Here is a 16,613-nt window from a genome sequence, read left to right as displayed (position 1 = left end):
GGAGAGGTAATTAATCAGCAACCCTCCTGCTAAGGGTAGACAGCTGCTCGTTCCACCCCCCCCCCGCCTTAATTGGTTCTCCTCCCTTCCAACGGTGTTGAGGCGGGTGGGAACAGCCGGGGGTTGAGGGTACTGTGCTAAAAGAGGTGGAGTTATGCAGATCTAAAACGCGTGGATTGCAGCAGCAGCAAGCCGAAAAGTGCAGGCATGTGAGGGATCTAGAGGTTGACAGCATGTCTTCTTAACGGGAGTCCAGGTGGCCATCTCCACAAATGGACTTTTCAGAATCCTTGGGTGGCACCGTAGTCGGAAACCAATTCTGGTTATCGCTTCTCGGCCTTTTGGCTAAGATCAAGTGTAGTATCTGTTCTTATCAGTTTAATATCTGATACGTCCCCTATCTGGGGACCATATATTAAATGGATTTTTAGAACAGGGAGATGGAAAAAGAGCTTGCTCTGTCCACTCCACGCATTGACCTGGTATTGCAGTATCTCCAGGATCGGTGCACCCCTTCTTTAATGCAGTTTCTAAAATCAGAAAGAATTGAATTCAATGCTTTTTGTTCATTTTGCTTGTTTGTCGGATTTTGGGATGGACTCTTTGGCTTTGCTTTTCTTCTCCTCATTGGATTTTTCATGTTAAAAGTTGCAGAAGCCAGATGACAAGCTCATTTTGGTTCAACTTCAGCAACTGTGCATTGCATTGCCATGTAATGTAATGTAATGCAATGCTATCTATCTAGCTCTCCCTCTATACTTCCTTTTGGATAAACAGACATATTAGGCAAGCATTTTGGAGCTTTCACCTAAATAACTACAGGTGGTGAGATAAGCTGCACAATATAATTGACCTTTCAGTATATTGTTGCACACACACCATCTATTTAGCAAATGCCCTTGTTATCAACAGCAGCCTTTTAAACTCACCTGAGCTAACAGGTATGTGAGCTGGTTACTCTGCTGCGCTTAAAATTTCTTTTTTGGTTTGCTACAATGCCTTTTCTGAAACGTTGTCTCCCTCTGCTGGAACACTGACTTCTTTCATTTAATGCCTGCAGACTATAAAAGAGAAACCAACCCAAAAAGTTTGGTTGATTAGTCTGTGGCATTCTTTTAAACTGTTGCTTATGGCGGTCTCTGTGAGCTTCTCAGTGACATTCAGCCATCCAGGTATCCCGCCTGCAGTAGACGGAATGTGGCAATGGAACGCTGGCTGCGCGTGTCATAATAGGCTCTGAGCATTTATAGACCTGCGCACAGCAGCAGCCACCTTCAGTCTGCTGCTGGACAGCCAGCAGCAGCAGCAGCAGGAGAGGTAATTAATCAGCAACCCTCCTGCTAAGGGTAGACAGCTGCTCGTTCCACCCCCCCCCCGCCTTAATTGGCTCTCCTCCCTTCCAACGGTGTTGAGGCGGGTGGGAACAGCCGGGGGTTGAGGGTGCTGTGCTAAAAGAGGTGGAGTTATGCAGATCTAAAACGCGTGGATTGCAGCAGCAGCAAGCCGAAAAGTGCAGGCATGTGAGGGATCTAGAGGTTGACAGCATGTCTTCTTAACGGGAGTCCAGGTGGCCATCTCCACAAATGGACTTTTCAGAATCCTTGGGTGGCACCGTAGTCGGAAACCAATTCTGGTTATCGCTTCTCGGCCTTTTGGCTAAGATCAAGTGTAGTATCTGTTCTTATCAGTTTAATATCTGATACGTCCCCTATCTGGGGACCATATATTAAATGGATTTTTAGAACAGGGAGATGGAAAAAGAGCTTGCTCTGTCCACTCCACGCATTGACCTGGTATTGCAGTATCTCCAGGATCGGTGCACCCCTTCTTTAATGCAGTTTCTAAAATCAGAAAGAATTGAATTCAATGCTTTTTGTTCATTTTGCTTGTTTGTCGGATTTTGGGATGGACTCTTTGGCTTTGCTTTTCTTCTCCTCATTGGATTTTTCATGTTAAAAGTTGCAGAAGCCAGATGACAAGCTCATTTTGGTTCAACTTCAGCAACTGTGCATTGCATTGCCATGTAATGTAATGTAATGCAATGCTATCTATCTAGCTCTCCCTCTATACTTCCTTTTGGATAAACAGACATATTAGGCAAGCATTTTGGAGCTTTCACCTAAATAACTACAGGTGGTGAGATAAGCTGCACAATATAATTGACCTTTCAGTATATTGTTGCACACACACCATCTATTTAGCAAATGCCCTTGTTATCAACAGCAGCCTTTTAAACTCACCTGAGCTAACAGGTATGTGAGCTGGTTACTCTGCTGCGCTTAAAATTTCTTTTTTGGTTTGCTACAATGCCTTTTCTGAAACGTTGTCTCCCTCTGCTGGAACACTGACTTCTTTCATTTAATGCCTGCAGACTATAAAAGAGAAACCAACCCAAAAAGTTTGGTTGATTAGTCTGTGGCATTCTTTTAAACTGTTGCTTATGGCGGTCTCTGTGAGCTTCTCAGTGACATTCAGCCATCCAGGTATCCCGCCTGCAGTAGACGGAATGTGGCAATGGAACGCTGGCTGCGCGTGTCATAATAGGCTCTGAGCATTTATAGACCTGCGCACAGCAGCAGCCACCTTCAGTCTGCTGCTGGACAGCCAGCAGCAGCAGCAGCAGGAGAGGTAATTAATCAGCAACCCTCCTGCTAAGGGTAGACAGCTGCTCGTTCCACCCCCCCCCCGCCTTAATTGGCTCTCCTCCCTTCCAACGGTGTTGAGGCGGGTGGGAACAGCCGGGGGTTGAGGGTACTGTGCTAAAAGAGGTGGAGTTATGCAGATCTAAAACGCGTGGATTGCAGCAGCAGCAAGCCGAAAAGTGCAGGCATGTGAGGGATCTAGAGGTTGACAGCATGTCTTCTTAACGGGAGTCCAGGTGGCCATCTCCACAAATGGACTTTTCAGAATCCTTGGGTGGCACCGTAGTCGGAAACCAATTCTGGTTATCGCTTCTCGGCCTTTTGGCTAAGATCAAGTGTAGTATCTGTTCTTATCAGTTTAATATCTGATACGTCCCCTATCTGGGGACCATATATTAAATGGATTTTTAGAACAGGGAGATGGAAAAAGAGCTTGCTCTGTCCACTCCACGCATTGACCTGGTATTGCAGTATCTCCAGGACCGGTGCACCCCTTCTTTAATGCAGTTTCTAAAATCAGAAAGAATTGAATTCAATGCTTTTTGTTCATTTTGCTTGTTTGTCGGATTTTGGGATGGACTCTTTGGCTTTGCTTTTCTTCTCCTCATTGGATTTTTCATGTTAAAAGTTGCAGAAGCCAGATGACAAGCTCATTTTGGTTCAACTTCAGCAACTGTGCATTGCATTGCCATGTAATGTAATGTAATGCAATGCTATCTATCTAGCTCTCCCTCTATACTTCCTTTTGGATAAACAGACATATTAGGCAAGCATTTTGGAGCTTTCACCTAAATAACTACAGGTGGTGAGATAAGCTGCACAATATAATTGACCTTTCAGTATATTGTTGCACACACACCATCTATTTAGCAAATGCCCTTGTTATCAACAGCAGCCTTTTAAACTCACCTGAGCTAACAGGTATGTGAGCTGGTTACTCTGCTGCGCTTAAAATTTCTTTTTTGGTTTGCTACAATGCCTTTTCTGAAACGTTGTCTCCCTCTGCTGGAACACTGACTTCTTTCATTTAATGCCTGCAGACTATAAAAGAGAAACCAACCCAAAAAGTTTGGTTGATTAGTCTGTGGCATTCTTTTAAACTGTTGCTTATGGCGGTCTCTGTGAGCTTCTCAGTGACATTCAGCCATCCAGGTATCCCGCCTGCAGTAGACGGAATGTGGCAATGGAACGCTGGCTGCGCGTGTCATAATAGGCTCTGAGCATTTATAGACCTGCGCACAGCAGCAGCCACCTTCAGTCTGCTGCTGGACAGCCAGCAGCAGCAGCAGCAGGAGAGGTAATTAATCAGCAACCCTCCTGCTAAGGGTAGACAGCTGCTCGTTCCACCCCCCCCCCGCCTTAATTGGCTCTCCTCCCTTCCAACGGTGTTGAGGCGGGTGGGAACAGCCGGGGGTTGAGGGTGCTGTGCTAAAAGAGGTGGAGTTATGCAGATCTAAAACGCGTGGATTGCAGCAGCAGCAAGCCGAAAAGTGCAGGCATGTGAGGGATCTAGAGGTTGACAGCATGTCTTCTTAACGGGAGTCCAGGTGGCCATCTCCACAAATGGACTTTTCAGAATCCTTGGGTGGCACCGTAGTCGGAAACCAATTCTGGTTATCGCTTCTCGGCCTTTTGGCTAAGATCAAGTGTAGTATCTGTTCTTATCAGTTTAATATCTGATACGTCCCCTATCTGGGGACCATATATTAAATGGATTTTTAGAACAGGGAGATGGAAAAAGAGCTTGCTCTGTCCACTCCACGCATTGACCTGGTATTGCAGTATCTCCAGGATCGGTGCACCCCTTCTTTAATGCAGTTTCTAAAATCAGAAAGAATTGAATTCAATGCTTTTTGTTCATTTTGCTTGTTTGTCGGATTTTGGGATGGACTCTTTGGCTTTGCTTTTCTTCTCCTCATTGGATTTTTCATGTTAAAAGTTGCAGAAGCCAGATGACAAGCTCATTTTGGTTCAACTTCAGCAACTGTGCATTGCATTGCCATGTAATGTAATGTAATGCAATGCTATCTATCTAGCTCTCCCTCTATACTTCCTTTTGGATAAACAGACATATTAGGCAAGCATTTTGGAGCTTTCACCTAAATAACTACAGGTGGTGAGATAAGCTGCACAATATAATTGACCTTTCAGTATATTGTTGCACACACACCATCTATTTAGCAAATGCCCTTGTTATCAACAGCAGCCTTTTAAACTCACCTGAGCTAACAGGTATGTGAGCTGGTTACTCTGCTGCGCTTAAAATTTCTTTTTTGGTTTGCTACAATGCCTTTTCTGAAACGTTGTCTCCCTCTGCTGGAACACTGACTTCTTTCATTTAATGCCTGCAGACTATAAAAGAGAAACCAACCCAAAAAGTTTGGTTGATTAGTCTGTGGCATTCTTTTAAACTGTTGCTTATGGCGGTCTCTGTGAGCTTCTCAGTGACATTCAGCCATCCAGGTATCCCGCCTGCAGTAGACGGAATGTGGCAATGGAACGCTGGCTGCGCGTGTCATAATAGGCTCTGAGCATTTATAGACCTGCGCACAGCAGCAGCCACCTTCAGTCTGCTGCTGGACAGCCAGCAGCAGCAGCAGCAGGAGAGGTAATTAATCAGCAACCCTCCTGCTAAGGGTAGACAGCTGCTCGTTCCACCCCCCCCCCGCCTTAATTGGCTCTCCTCCCTTCCAACGGTGTTGAGGCGGGTGGGAACAGCCGGGGGTTGAGGGTACTGTGCTAAAAGAGGTGGAGTTATGCAGATCTAAAACGCGTGGATTGCAGCAGCAGCAAGCCGAAAAGTGCAGGCATGTGAGGGATCTAGAGGTTGACAGCATGTCTTCTTAACGGGAGTCCAGGTGGCCATCTCCACAAATGGACTTTTCAGAATCCTTGGGTGGCACCGTAGTCGGAAACCAATTCTGGTTATCGCTTCTCGGCCTTTTGGCTAAGATCAAGTGTAGTATCTGTTCTTATCAGTTTAATATCTGATACGTCCCCTATCTGGGGACCATATATTAAATGGATTTTTAGAACAGGGAGATGGAAAAAGAGCTTGCTCTGTCCACTCCACGCATTGACCTGGTATTGCAGTATCTCCAGGACCGGTGCACCCCTTCTTTAATGCAGTTTCTAAAATCAGAAAGAATTGAATTCAATGCTTTTTGTTCATTTTGCTTGTTTGTCGGATTTTGGGATGGACTCTTTGGCTTTGCTTTTCTTCTCCTCATTGGATTTTTCATGTTAAAAGTTGCAGAAGCCAGATGACAAGCTCATTTTGGTTCAACTTCAGCAACTGTGCATTGCATTGCCATGTAATGTAATGTAATGCAATGCTATCTATCTAGCTCTCCCTCTATACTTCCTTTTGGATAAACAGACATATTAGGCAAGCATTTTGGAGCTTTCACCTAAATAACTACAGGTGGTGAGATAAGATGCACAATATAATTGACCTTTCAGTATATTGTTGCACACACACCATCTATTTAGCAAATGCCCTTGTTATCAACAGCAGCCTTTTAAACTCACCTGAGCTAACAGGTATGTGAGCTGGTTACTCTGCTGCGCTTAAAATTTCTTTTTTGGTTTGCTACAATGCCTTTTCTGAAATGTTGTCTCCCTCTGCTGGAACACTGACTTCTTTCATTTAATGCCTGCAGACTATAAAAGAGAAACCAACCCAAAAAGTTTGGTTGATTAGTCTGTGGCATTCTTTTAAACTGTTGCTTATGGCGGTCTCTGTGAGCTTCTCAGTGACATTCAGCCATCCAGGTATCCCGCCTGCAGTAGACGGAATGTGGCAATGGAACGCTGGCTGCGCGTGTCATAATAGGCTCTGAGCCTTTATATACCTGCGCACAGCAGCAGCCACCTTCAGTCTGCTGCTGGACAGCCAGCAGCAGCAGCAGCAGGAGAGGTAATTAATCAGCAACCCTCCTGCTAAGGGTAGACAGCTGCTCGTTCCACCCCCCCCCCCGCCTTAATTGGTTCTCCTCCCTTCCAACGGTGTTGAGGCGGGTGGGAACAGCCGGGGGTTGAGGGTACTGTGCTAAAAGAGGTGGAGTTATGCAGATCTAAAACGCGTGGATTGCAGCAGCAGCAAGCCGAAAAGTGCAGGCATGTGAGGGATCTAGAGGTTGACAGCATGTCTTCTTAACGGGAGTCCAGGTGGCCATCTCCACAAATGGACTTTTCAGAATCCTTGGGTGGCACCGTAGTCGGAAACCAATTCTGGTTATCGCTTCTTGGCCTTTTGGCTAAGATCAAGTGTAGTATCTGTTCTTATCAGTTTAATATCTGATACGTCCCCTATCTGGGGACCATATATTAAATGGATTTTTAGAACAGGGAGATGGAAAAAGAGCTTGCTCTGTCCACTCCACGCATTGACCTGGTATTGCAGTATCTCCAGGACCGGTGCACCCCTTCTTTAATGCAGTTTCTAAAATCAGAAAGAATTGAATTCAATGCTTTTTGTTCATTTTGCTTGTTTGTCGGATTTTGGGATGGACTCTTTGGCTTTGCTTTTCTTCTCCTCATTGGATTTTTCATGTTAAAAGTTGCAGAAGCCAGATGACAAGCTCATTTTGGTTCAACTTCAGCAACTGTGCATTGCATTGCCATGTAATGTAATGTAATGCAATGCTATCTATCTAGCTCTCCCTCTATACTTCCTTTTGGATAAACAGACATATTAGGCAAGCATTTTGGAGCTTTCACCTAAATAACTACAGGTGGTGAGATAAGCTGCACAATATAATTGACCTTTCAGTATATTGTTGCACACACACCATCTATTTAGCAAATGCCCTTGTTATCAACAGCAGCCTTTTAAACTCACCTGAGCTAACAGGTATGTGAGCTGGTTACTCTGCTGCGCTTAAAATTTCTTTTTTGGTTTGCTACAATGCCTTTTCTGAAACGTTGTCTCCCTCTGCTGGAACACTGACTTCTTTCATTTAATGCCTGCAGACTATAAAAGAGAAACCAACCCAAAAAGTTTGGTTGATTAGTCTGTGGCATTCTTTTAAACTGTTGCTTATGGCGGTCTCTGTGAGCTTCTCAGTGACATTCAGCCATCCAGGTATCCCGCCTGCAGTAGACGGAATGTGGCAATGGAACGCTGGCTGCGCGTGTCATAATAGGCTCTGAGCCTTTATATACCTGCGCACAGCAGCAGCCACCTTCAGTCTGCTGCTGGACAGCCAGCAGCAGCAGCAGGAGAGGTAATTAATCAGCAACCCTCCTGCTAAGGGTAGACAGCTGCTCGTTCCACCCCCCCCCCCCGCCTTAATTGGTTCTCCTCCCTTCCAACGGTGTTGAGGCGGGTGGGAACAGCCGGGGGTTGAGGGTACTGTGCTAAAAGAGGTGGAGTTATGCAGATCTAAAACGCGTGGATTGCAGCAGCAGCAAGCCGAAAAGTGCAGGCATGTGAGGGATCTAGAGGTTGACAGCATATCTTCTTAACGGGAGTCCAGGTGGCCATCTCCACAAATGGACTTTTCAGAATCCTTGGGTGGCACCGTAGTCGGAAACCAATTCTGGTTATCGCTTCTCGGCCTTTTGGCTAAGATCAAGTGTAGTATCTGTTCTTATCAGTTTAATATCTGATACGTCCCCTATCTGGGGACCATATATTAAATGGATTTTTAGAACAGGGAGATGGAAAAAGAGCTTGCTCTGTCCACTCCACGCATTGACCTGGTATTGCAGTATCTCCAGGACCGGTGCACCCCTTCTTTAATGCAGTTTCTAAAATCAGAAAGAATTGAATTCAATGCTTTTTGTTCATTTTGCTTGTTTGTCGGATTTTGGGATGGACTCTTTGGCTTTGCTTTTCTTCTCCTCATTGGATTTTTCATGTTAAAAGTTGCAGAAGCCAGATGACAAGCTCATTTTGGTTCAACTTCAGCAACTGTGCATTGCATTGCCATGTAATGTAATGTAATGCAATGCTATCTATCTAGCTCTCCCTCTATACTTCCTTTTGGATAAACAGACATATTAGGCAAGCATTTTGGAGCTTTCACCTAAATAACTACAGGTGGTGAGATAAGCTGCACAATATAATTGACCTTTCAGTATATTGTTGCACACACACCATCTATTTAGCAAATGCCCTTGTTATCAACAGCAGCCTTTTAAACTCACCTGAGCTAACAGGTATGTGAGCTGGTTACTCTGCTGCGCTTAAAATTTCTTTTTTGGTTTGCTACAATGCCTTTTCTGAAACGTTGTCTCCCTCTGCTGGAACACTGACTTCTTTCATTTAATGCCTGCAGACTATAAAAGAGAAACCAACCCAAAAAGTTTGGTTGATTAGTCTGTGGCATTCTTTTAAACTGTTGCTTATGGCGGTCTCTGTGAGCTTCTCAGTGACATTCAGCCATCCAGGTATCCCGCCTGCAGTAGACGGAATGTGGCAATGGAACGCTGGCTGCGCGTGTCATAATAGGCTCTGAGCCTTTATATACCTGCGCACAGCAGCAGCCACCTTCAGTCTGCTGCTGGACAGCCAGCAGCAGCAGCAGCAGGAGAGGTAATTAATCAGCAACCCTCCTGCTAAGGGTAGACAGCTGCTCGTTCCACCCCCCCCCGCCTTAATTGGTTCTCCTCCCTTCCAACGGTGTTGAGGCGGGTGGGAACAGCCGGGGGTTGAGGGTACTGTGCTAAAAGAGGTGGAGTTATGCAGATCTAAAACGCGTGGATTGCAGCAGCAGCAAGCCGAAAAGTGCAGGCATGTGAGGGATCTAGAGGTTGACAGCATGTCTTCTTAACGGGAGTCCAGGTGGCCATCTCCACAAATGGACTTTTCAGAATCCTTGGGTGGCACCGTAGTCGGAAACCAATTCTGGTTATCGCTTCTCGGCCTTTTGGCTAAGATCAAGTGTAGTATCTGTTCTTATCAGTTTAATATCTGATACGTCCCCTATCTGGGGACCATATATTAAATGGATTTTTAGAACAGGGAGATGGAAAAAGAGCTTGCTCTGTCCACTCCACGCATTGACCTGGTATTGCAGTATCTCCAGGACCGGTGCACCCCTTCTTTAATGCAGTTTCTAAAATCAGAAAGAATTGAATTCAATGCTTTTTGTTCATTTTGCTTGTTTGTCGGATTTTGGGATGGACTCTTTGGCTTTGCTTTTCTTCTCCTCATTGGATTTTTCATGTTAAAAGTTGCAGAAGCCAGATGACAAGCTCATTTTGGTTCAACTTCAGCAACTGTGCATTGCATTGCCATGTAATGTAATGTAATGCAATGCTATCTATCTAGCTCTCCCTCTATACTTCCTTTTGGATAAACAGGCATATTAGGCAAGCATTTTGGAGCTTTCACCTAAATAACTACAGGTGGTGAGATAAGCTGCACAATATAATTGACCTTTCAGTATATTGTTGCACACACACCATCTATTTAGCAAATGCCCTTGTTATCAACAGCAGCCTTTTAAACTCACCTGAGCTAACAGGTATGTGAGCTAGTTACTCTGCTGCGCTTAAAATTTCTTTTTTGGTTTGCTACAATGCCTTTTCTGAAACGTTGTCTCCCTCTGCTGGAACACTGACTTCTTTCATTTAATGCCTGCAGACTATAAAAGAGAAACCAACCCAAAAAGTTTGGTTGATTAGTCTGTGGCATTCTTTTAAACTGTTGCTTATGGCGGTCTCTGTGAGCTTCTCAGTGACATTCAGCCATCCAGGTATCCCGCCTGCAGTAGACGGAATGTGGCAATGGAACGCTGGCTGCGCGTGTCATAATAGGCTCTGAGCCTTTATATACCTGCGCACAGCAGCAGCCACCTTCAGTCTGCTGCTGGACAGCCAGCAGCAGCAGCAGCAGGAGAGGTAATTAATCAGCAACCCTCCTGCTAAGGGTAGACAGCTGCTCGTTCCACCCCCCCCCCGGCTTAATTGGTTCTCCTCCCTTCCAACGGTGTTGAGGCGGGTGGGAACAGCCGGGGGTTGAGGGTACTGTGCTAAAAGAGGTGGAGTTATGCAGATCTAAAACGCGTGGATTGCAGCAGCAGCAAGCCGAAAAGTGCAGGCATGTGAGGGATCTAGAGGTTGACAGCATGTCTTCTTAACGGGAGTCCAGGTGGCCATCTCCACAAATGGACTTTTCAGAATCCTTGGGTGGCACCGTAGTCGGAAACCAATTCTGGTTATCGCTTCTCGGCCTTTTGGCTAAGATCAAGTGTAGTATCTGTTCTTATCAGTTTAATATCTGATACGTCCCCTATCTGGGGACCATACATTAAATGGATTTTTAGAACAGGGAGATGGAAAAAGAGCTTGCTCTGTCCACTCCACGCATTGACCTGGTATTGCAGTATCTCCAGGACCGGTGCACCCCTTCTTTAATGCAGTTTCTAAAATCAGAAAGAATTGAATTCAATGCTTTTTGTTCATTTTGCTTGTTTGTCGGATTTTGGGATGGACTCTTTGGCTTTGCTTTTCTTCTCCTCATTGGATTTTTCATGTTAAAAGTTGCAGAAGCCAGATGACAAGCTCATTTTGGTTCAACTTCAGCAACTGTGCATTGCATTGCCATGTAATGTAATGTAATGCAATGCTATCTATCTAGCTCTCCCTCTATACTTCCTTTTGGATAAACAGACATATTAGGCAAGCATTTTGGAGCTTTCACCTAAATAACTACAGGTGGTGAGATAAGCTGCACAATATAATTGACCTTTCAGTATATTGTTGCACACACACCATCTATTTAGCAAATGCCCTTGTTATCAACAGCAGCCTTTTAAACTCACCTGAGCTAACAGGTATGTGAGCTGGTTACTCTGCTGCGCTTAAAATTTCTTTTTTGGTTTGCTACAATGCCTTTTCTGAAACGTTGTCTCCCTCTGCTGGAACACTGACTTCTTTCATTTAATGCCTGCAGACTATAAAAGAGAAACCAACCCAAAAAGTTTGGTTGATTAGTCTGTGGCATTCTTTTAAACTGTTGCTTATGGCGGTCTCTGTGAGCTTCTCAGTGACATTCAGCCATCCAGGTATCCCGCCTGCAGTAGACGGAATGTGGCAATGGAACGCTGGCTGCGCGTGTCATAATAGGCTCTGAGCCTTTATATACCTGCGCACAGCAGCAGCCACCTTCAGTCTGCTGCTGGACAGCCAGCAGCAGCAGCAGCAGGAGAGGTAATTAATCAGCAACCCTCCTGCTAAGGGTAGACAGCTGCTCGTTCCACCCCCCCCCCCCGCCTTAATTGGTTCTCCTCCCTTCCAACGGTGTTGAGGCGGGTGGGAACAGCCGGGGGTTGAGGGTACTGTGCTAAAAGAGGTGGAGTTATGCAGATCTAAAACGCGTGGATTGCAGCAGCAGCAAGCCGAAAAGTGCAGGCATGTGAGGGATCTAGAGGTTGACAGCATGTCTTCTTAACGGGAGTCCAGGTGGCCATCTCCACAAATGGACTTTTCAGAATCCTTGGGTGGCACCGTAGTCGGAAACCAATTCTGGTTATCGCTTCTCGGCCTTTTGGCTAAGATCAAGTGTAGTATCTGTTCTTATCAGTTTAATATCTGATACGTCCCCTATCTGGGGACCATATATTAAATGGATTTTTAGAACAGGGAGATGGAAAAAGAGCTTGCTCTGTCCACTCCACGCATTGACCTGGTATTGCAGTATCTCCAGGACCGGTGCACCCCTTCTTTAATGCAGTTTCTAAAATCAGAAAGAATTGAATTCAATGCTTTTTGTTCATTTTGCTTGTTTGTCGGATTTTGGGATGGACTCTTTGGCTTTGCTTTTCTTCTCCTCATTGGATTTTTCATGTTAAAAGTTGCAGAAGCCAGATGACAAGCTCATTTTGGTTCAACTTCAGCAACTGTGCATTGCATTGCCATGTAATGTAATGTAATGCAATGCTATCTATCTAGCTCTCCCTCTATACTTCCTTTTGGATAAACAGACATATTAGGCAAGCATTTTGGAGCTTTCACCTAAATAACTACAGGTGGTGAGATAAGCTGCACAATATAATTGACCTTTCAGTATATTGTTGCACACACACCATCTATTTAGCAAATGCCCTTGTTATCAACAGCAGCCTTTTAAACTCACCTGAGCTAACAGGTATGTGAGCTGGTTACTCTGCTGCGCTTAAAATTTCTTTTTTGGTTTGCTACAATGCCTTTTCTGAAACGTTGTCTCCCTCTGCTGGAACACTGACTTCTTTCATTTAATGCCTGCAGACTATAAAAGAGAAACCAACCCAAAAAGTTTGGTTGATTAGTCTGTGGCATTCTTTTAAACTGTTGCTTATGGCGGTCTCTGTGAGCTTCTCAGTGACATTCAGCCATCCGGGTATCCCGCCTGCAGTAGACGGAATGTGGCAATGGAACGCTGGCTGCGCGTGTCATAATAGGCTCTGAGCCTTTATATACCTGCGCACAGCAGCAGCCACCTTCAGTCTGCTGCTGGACAGCCAGCAGCAGCAGCAGCAGGAGAGGTAATTAATCAGCAACCCTCCTGCTAAGGGTAGACAGCTGCTCGTTCCACCCCCCCCCCGCCTTAATTGGTTCTCCTCCCTTCCAACGGTGTTGAGGCGGGTGGGAACAGCCGGGGGTTGAGGGTACTGTGCTAAAAGAGGTGGAGTTATGCAGATCTAAAACGCGTGGATTGCAGCAGCAGCAAGCCGAAAAGTGCAGGCATGTGAGGGATCTAGAGGTTGACAGCATGTCTTCTTAACGGGAGTCCAGGTGGCCATCTCCACAAATGGACTTTTCAGAATCCTTGGGTGGCACCGTAGTCGGAAACCAATTCTGGTTATCGCTTCTCGGCCTTTTGGCTAAGATCAAGTGTAGTATCTGTTCTTATCAGTTTAATATCTGATACGTCCCCTATCTGGGGACCATATATTAAATGGATTTTTAGAACAGGGAGATGGAAAAAGAGCTTGCTCTGTCCACTCCACGCATTGACCTGGTATTGCAGTATCTCCAGGACCGGTGCACCCCTTCTTTAATGCAGTTTCTAAAATCAGAAAGAATTGAATTCAATGCTTTTTGTTCATTTTGCTTGTTTGTCGGATTTTGGGATGGTCTCTTTGGCTTTGCTTTTCTTCTCCTCATTGGATTTTTCATGTTAAAAGTTGCAGAAGCCAGATGACAAGCTCATTTTGGTTCAACTTCAGCAACTGTGCATTGCATTGCCATGTAATGTAATGTAATGCAATGCTATCTATCTAGCTCTCCCTCTATACTTCCTTTTGGATAAACAGACATATTAGGCAAGCATTTTGGAGCTTTCACCTAAATAACTACAGGTGGTGAGATAAGCTGCACAATATAATTGACCTTTCAGTATATTGTTGCACACACACCATCTATTTAGCAAATGCCCTTGTTATCAACAGCAGCCTTTTAAACTCACCTGAGCTAACAGGTATGTGAGCTGGTTACTCTGCTGCGCTTAAAATTTCTTTTTTGGTTTGCTACAATGCCTTTTCTGAAACGTTGTCTCCCTCTGCTGGAACACTGACTTCTTTCATTTAATGCCTGCAGACTATAAAAGAGAAACCAACCCAAAAAGTTTGGTTGATTAGTCTGTGGCATTCTTTTAAACTGTTGCTTATGGCGGTCTCTGTGAGCTTCTCAGTGACATTCAGCCATCCAGGTATCCCGCCTGCAGTAGACGGAATGTGGCAATGGAACGCTGGCTGCGCGTGTCATAATAGGCTCTGAGCCTTTATATACCTGCGCACAGCAGCAGCCACCTTCAGTCTGCTGCTGGACAGCCAGCAGCAGCAGCAGCAGGAGAGGTAATTAATCAGCAACCCTCCTGCTAAGGGTAGACAGCTGCTCGTTCCACCCCCCCCCCCGCCTTAATTGGTTCTCCTCCCTTCCAACGGTGTTGAGGCGGGTGGGAACAGCCGGGGGTTGAGGGTACTGTGCTAAAAGAGGTGGAGTTATGCAGATCCAAAACGCGTGGATTGCAGCAGCAGCAAGCCGAAAAGTGCAGGCATGTGAGGGATCTAGAGGTTGACAGCATGTCTTCTTAACGGGAGTCCAGGTGGCCATCTCCACAAATGGACTTTTCAGAATCCTTGGGTGGCACCGTAGTCGGAAACCAATTCTGGTTATCGCTTCTCGGCCTTTTGGCTAAGATCAAGTGTAGTATCTGTTCTTATCAGTTTAATATCTGATACGTCCCCTATCTGGGGACCATATATTAAATGGATTTTTAGAACAGGGAGATGGAAAAAGAGCTTGCTCTGTCCACTCCACGCATTGACCTGGTATTGCAGTATCTCCAGGACCGGTGCACCCCTTCTTTAATGCAGTTTCTAAAATCAGAAAGAATTGAATTCAATGCTTTTTGTTCATTTTGCTTGTTTGTCGGATTTTGGGATGGACTCTTTGGCTTTGCTTTTCTTCTCCTCATTGGATTTTTCATGTTAAAAGTTGCAGAAGCCAGATGACAAGCTCATTTTGGTTCAACTTCAGCAACTGTGCATTGCATTGCCATGTAATGTAATGTAATGCAATGCTATCTATCTAGCTCTCCCTCTATACTTCCTTTTGGATAAACAGACATATTAGGTAAGCATTTTGGAGCTTTCACCTAAATAACTACAGGTGGTGAGATAAGCTGCACAATATAATTGACCTTTCAGTATATTGTTGCACACACACCATCTATTTAGCAAATGCCCTTGTTATCAACAGCAGCCTTTTAAACTCACCTGAGCTAACAGGTATGTGAGCTGGTTACTCTGCTGCGCTTAAAATTTCTTTTTTGGTTTGCTACAATGCCTTTTCTGAAACGTTGTCTCGCTCTGCTGGAACACTGACTTCTTTCATTTAATGCCTGCAGACTATAAAAGAGAAACCAACCCAAAAAGTTTGGTTGATTAGTCTGTGGCATTCTTTTAAACTGTTGCTTATGGCGGTCTCTGTGAGCTTCTCAGTGACATTCAGCCATCCAGGTACCCCGCCTGCAGTAGACGGAATGTGGCAATGGAACGCTGGCTGCGCGTGTCATAATAGGCTCTGAGCCTTTATATACCTGCGCACAGCAGCAGCCACCTTCAGTCTGCTGCTGGACAGCCAGCAGCAGCAGCAGCAGGAGAGGTAATTAATCAGCAACCCTCCTGCTAAGGGTAGACAGCTGCTCGTTCCACCCCCCCCTGCCTTAATTGGTTCTCCTTCCTTCCAACGGTGTTGAGGCGGGTGGGAACAGCCGGGGGTTGAGGGTACTGTGCTAAAAGAGGTGGAGTTATGCAGATCTAAAACGCGTGGATTGCAGCAGCAGCAAGCCGAAAAGTGCAGGCATGTGAGGGATCTAGAGGTTGACAGCATGTCTTCTTAACGGGAGTCCAGGTGGCCATCTCCACAAATGGACTTTTCAGAATCCTTGGGTGGCACCGTAGTCGGAAACCAATTCTGGTTATCGCTTCTCGGCCTTTTGGCTAAGATCAAGTGTAGTATCTGTTCTTATCAGTTTAATATCTGATACGTCCCCTATCTGGGGACCATATATTAAATGGATTTTTAGAACAGGGAGATGGAAAAAGAGCTTGCTCTGTCCACTCCACGCATTGACCTGGTATTGCAGTATCACCAGGACCGGTGCACCCCTTCTTTAATGCAGTTTCTAAAATCAGAAAGAATTGAATTCAATGCTTTTTGTTCATTTTGCTTGTTTGTCGGATTTTGGGATGGACTCTTTGGCTTTGCTTTTCTTCTCCTCATTGGATTTTTCATGTTAAAAGTTGCAGAAGCCAGATGACAAGCTCATTTTGGTTCAACTTCAGCAACTGTGCATTGCATTGCCATGTAATGTAATGTAATGCAATGCTATCTATCTAGCTCTCCCTCTATACTTCCTTTTGGATAAACAGACATATTAGGCAAGCATTTTGGAGCTTTCACCTAAATAACTACAGGTGGTGAGATAAGCTGCACAATATAATTGACCTTTCAGTATATTGTTGCACACACACC

At 45.1% G+C, this 16,613-nt stretch overlaps 13 non-coding genes across 13 annotated transcripts; all 13 read left to right on the top strand.

The window, feature by feature from the left end:
* Window positions 1–325: 325 nt before the first annotated feature.
* Window positions 326–516, top strand: LOC141226426 (U2 spliceosomal RNA). Its single transcript, XR_012293558.1, has one exon. It is a non-coding gene; the product is annotated as a U2 spliceosomal RNA (small nuclear RNA).
* Window positions 517–1,636: 1,120 nt separating this feature from the next.
* On the top strand, window positions 1,637–1,827 carry LOC141226415 (U2 spliceosomal RNA). Its single transcript, XR_012293547.1, has one exon. It is a non-coding gene; the product is annotated as a U2 spliceosomal RNA (small nuclear RNA).
* Window positions 1,828–2,947: 1,120 nt separating this feature from the next.
* Window positions 2,948–3,138, top strand: LOC141226532 (U2 spliceosomal RNA). Its single transcript, XR_012293661.1, has one exon. It is a non-coding gene; the product is annotated as a U2 spliceosomal RNA (small nuclear RNA).
* Window positions 3,139–4,258: 1,120 nt separating this feature from the next.
* Window positions 4,259–4,449, top strand: LOC141226404 (U2 spliceosomal RNA). Its single transcript, XR_012293536.1, has one exon. It is a non-coding gene; the product is annotated as a U2 spliceosomal RNA (small nuclear RNA).
* A 1,120-nt stretch (window positions 4,450–5,569) lies between these two features.
* On the top strand, window positions 5,570–5,760 carry LOC141226531 (U2 spliceosomal RNA). The gene has a single exon (XR_012293660.1). It is a non-coding gene; the product is annotated as a U2 spliceosomal RNA (small nuclear RNA).
* Window positions 5,761–6,881: 1,121 nt separating this feature from the next.
* On the top strand, window positions 6,882–7,072 carry LOC141225976 (U2 spliceosomal RNA). Its single transcript, XR_012293207.1, has one exon. It is a non-coding gene; the product is annotated as a U2 spliceosomal RNA (small nuclear RNA).
* A 1,119-nt stretch (window positions 7,073–8,191) lies between these two features.
* Window positions 8,192–8,382, top strand: LOC141226530 (U2 spliceosomal RNA). The gene has a single exon (XR_012293659.1). It is a non-coding gene; the product is annotated as a U2 spliceosomal RNA (small nuclear RNA).
* Window positions 8,383–9,501: 1,119 nt separating this feature from the next.
* On the top strand, window positions 9,502–9,692 carry LOC141226528 (U2 spliceosomal RNA). The gene has a single exon (XR_012293657.1). It is a non-coding gene; the product is annotated as a U2 spliceosomal RNA (small nuclear RNA).
* A 1,120-nt stretch (window positions 9,693–10,812) lies between these two features.
* On the top strand, window positions 10,813–11,003 carry LOC141226042 (U2 spliceosomal RNA). The gene has a single exon (XR_012293272.1). It is a non-coding gene; the product is annotated as a U2 spliceosomal RNA (small nuclear RNA).
* A 1,122-nt stretch (window positions 11,004–12,125) lies between these two features.
* On the top strand, window positions 12,126–12,316 carry LOC141226527 (U2 spliceosomal RNA). The gene has a single exon (XR_012293656.1). It is a non-coding gene; the product is annotated as a U2 spliceosomal RNA (small nuclear RNA).
* Window positions 12,317–13,436: 1,120 nt separating this feature from the next.
* Window positions 13,437–13,627, top strand: LOC141226526 (U2 spliceosomal RNA). Its single transcript, XR_012293655.1, has one exon. It is a non-coding gene; the product is annotated as a U2 spliceosomal RNA (small nuclear RNA).
* Window positions 13,628–14,748: 1,121 nt separating this feature from the next.
* LOC141226525 (U2 spliceosomal RNA) lies at window positions 14,749–14,939 on the top strand. Its single transcript, XR_012293654.1, has one exon. It is a non-coding gene; the product is annotated as a U2 spliceosomal RNA (small nuclear RNA).
* Window positions 14,940–16,058: 1,119 nt separating this feature from the next.
* On the top strand, window positions 16,059–16,249 carry LOC141226450 (U2 spliceosomal RNA). Its single transcript, XR_012293581.1, has one exon. It is a non-coding gene; the product is annotated as a U2 spliceosomal RNA (small nuclear RNA).
* The last annotated feature ends 364 nt before the right edge of the window (window positions 16,250–16,613 follow it).

This window comes from Phyllobates terribilis, unplaced genomic scaffold (genome assembly GCF_046119375.1).
Source record: "Phyllobates terribilis strain yellow unplaced genomic scaffold, ASM4611937v1 Scaffold_414__1_contigs__length_1644244, whole genome shotgun sequence".
Taxonomy (NCBI): Eukaryota; Metazoa; Chordata; class Amphibia; order Anura; family Dendrobatidae; genus Phyllobates; species Phyllobates terribilis.
This window is presented reverse-complemented; position numbering and strand designations above follow the sequence as displayed.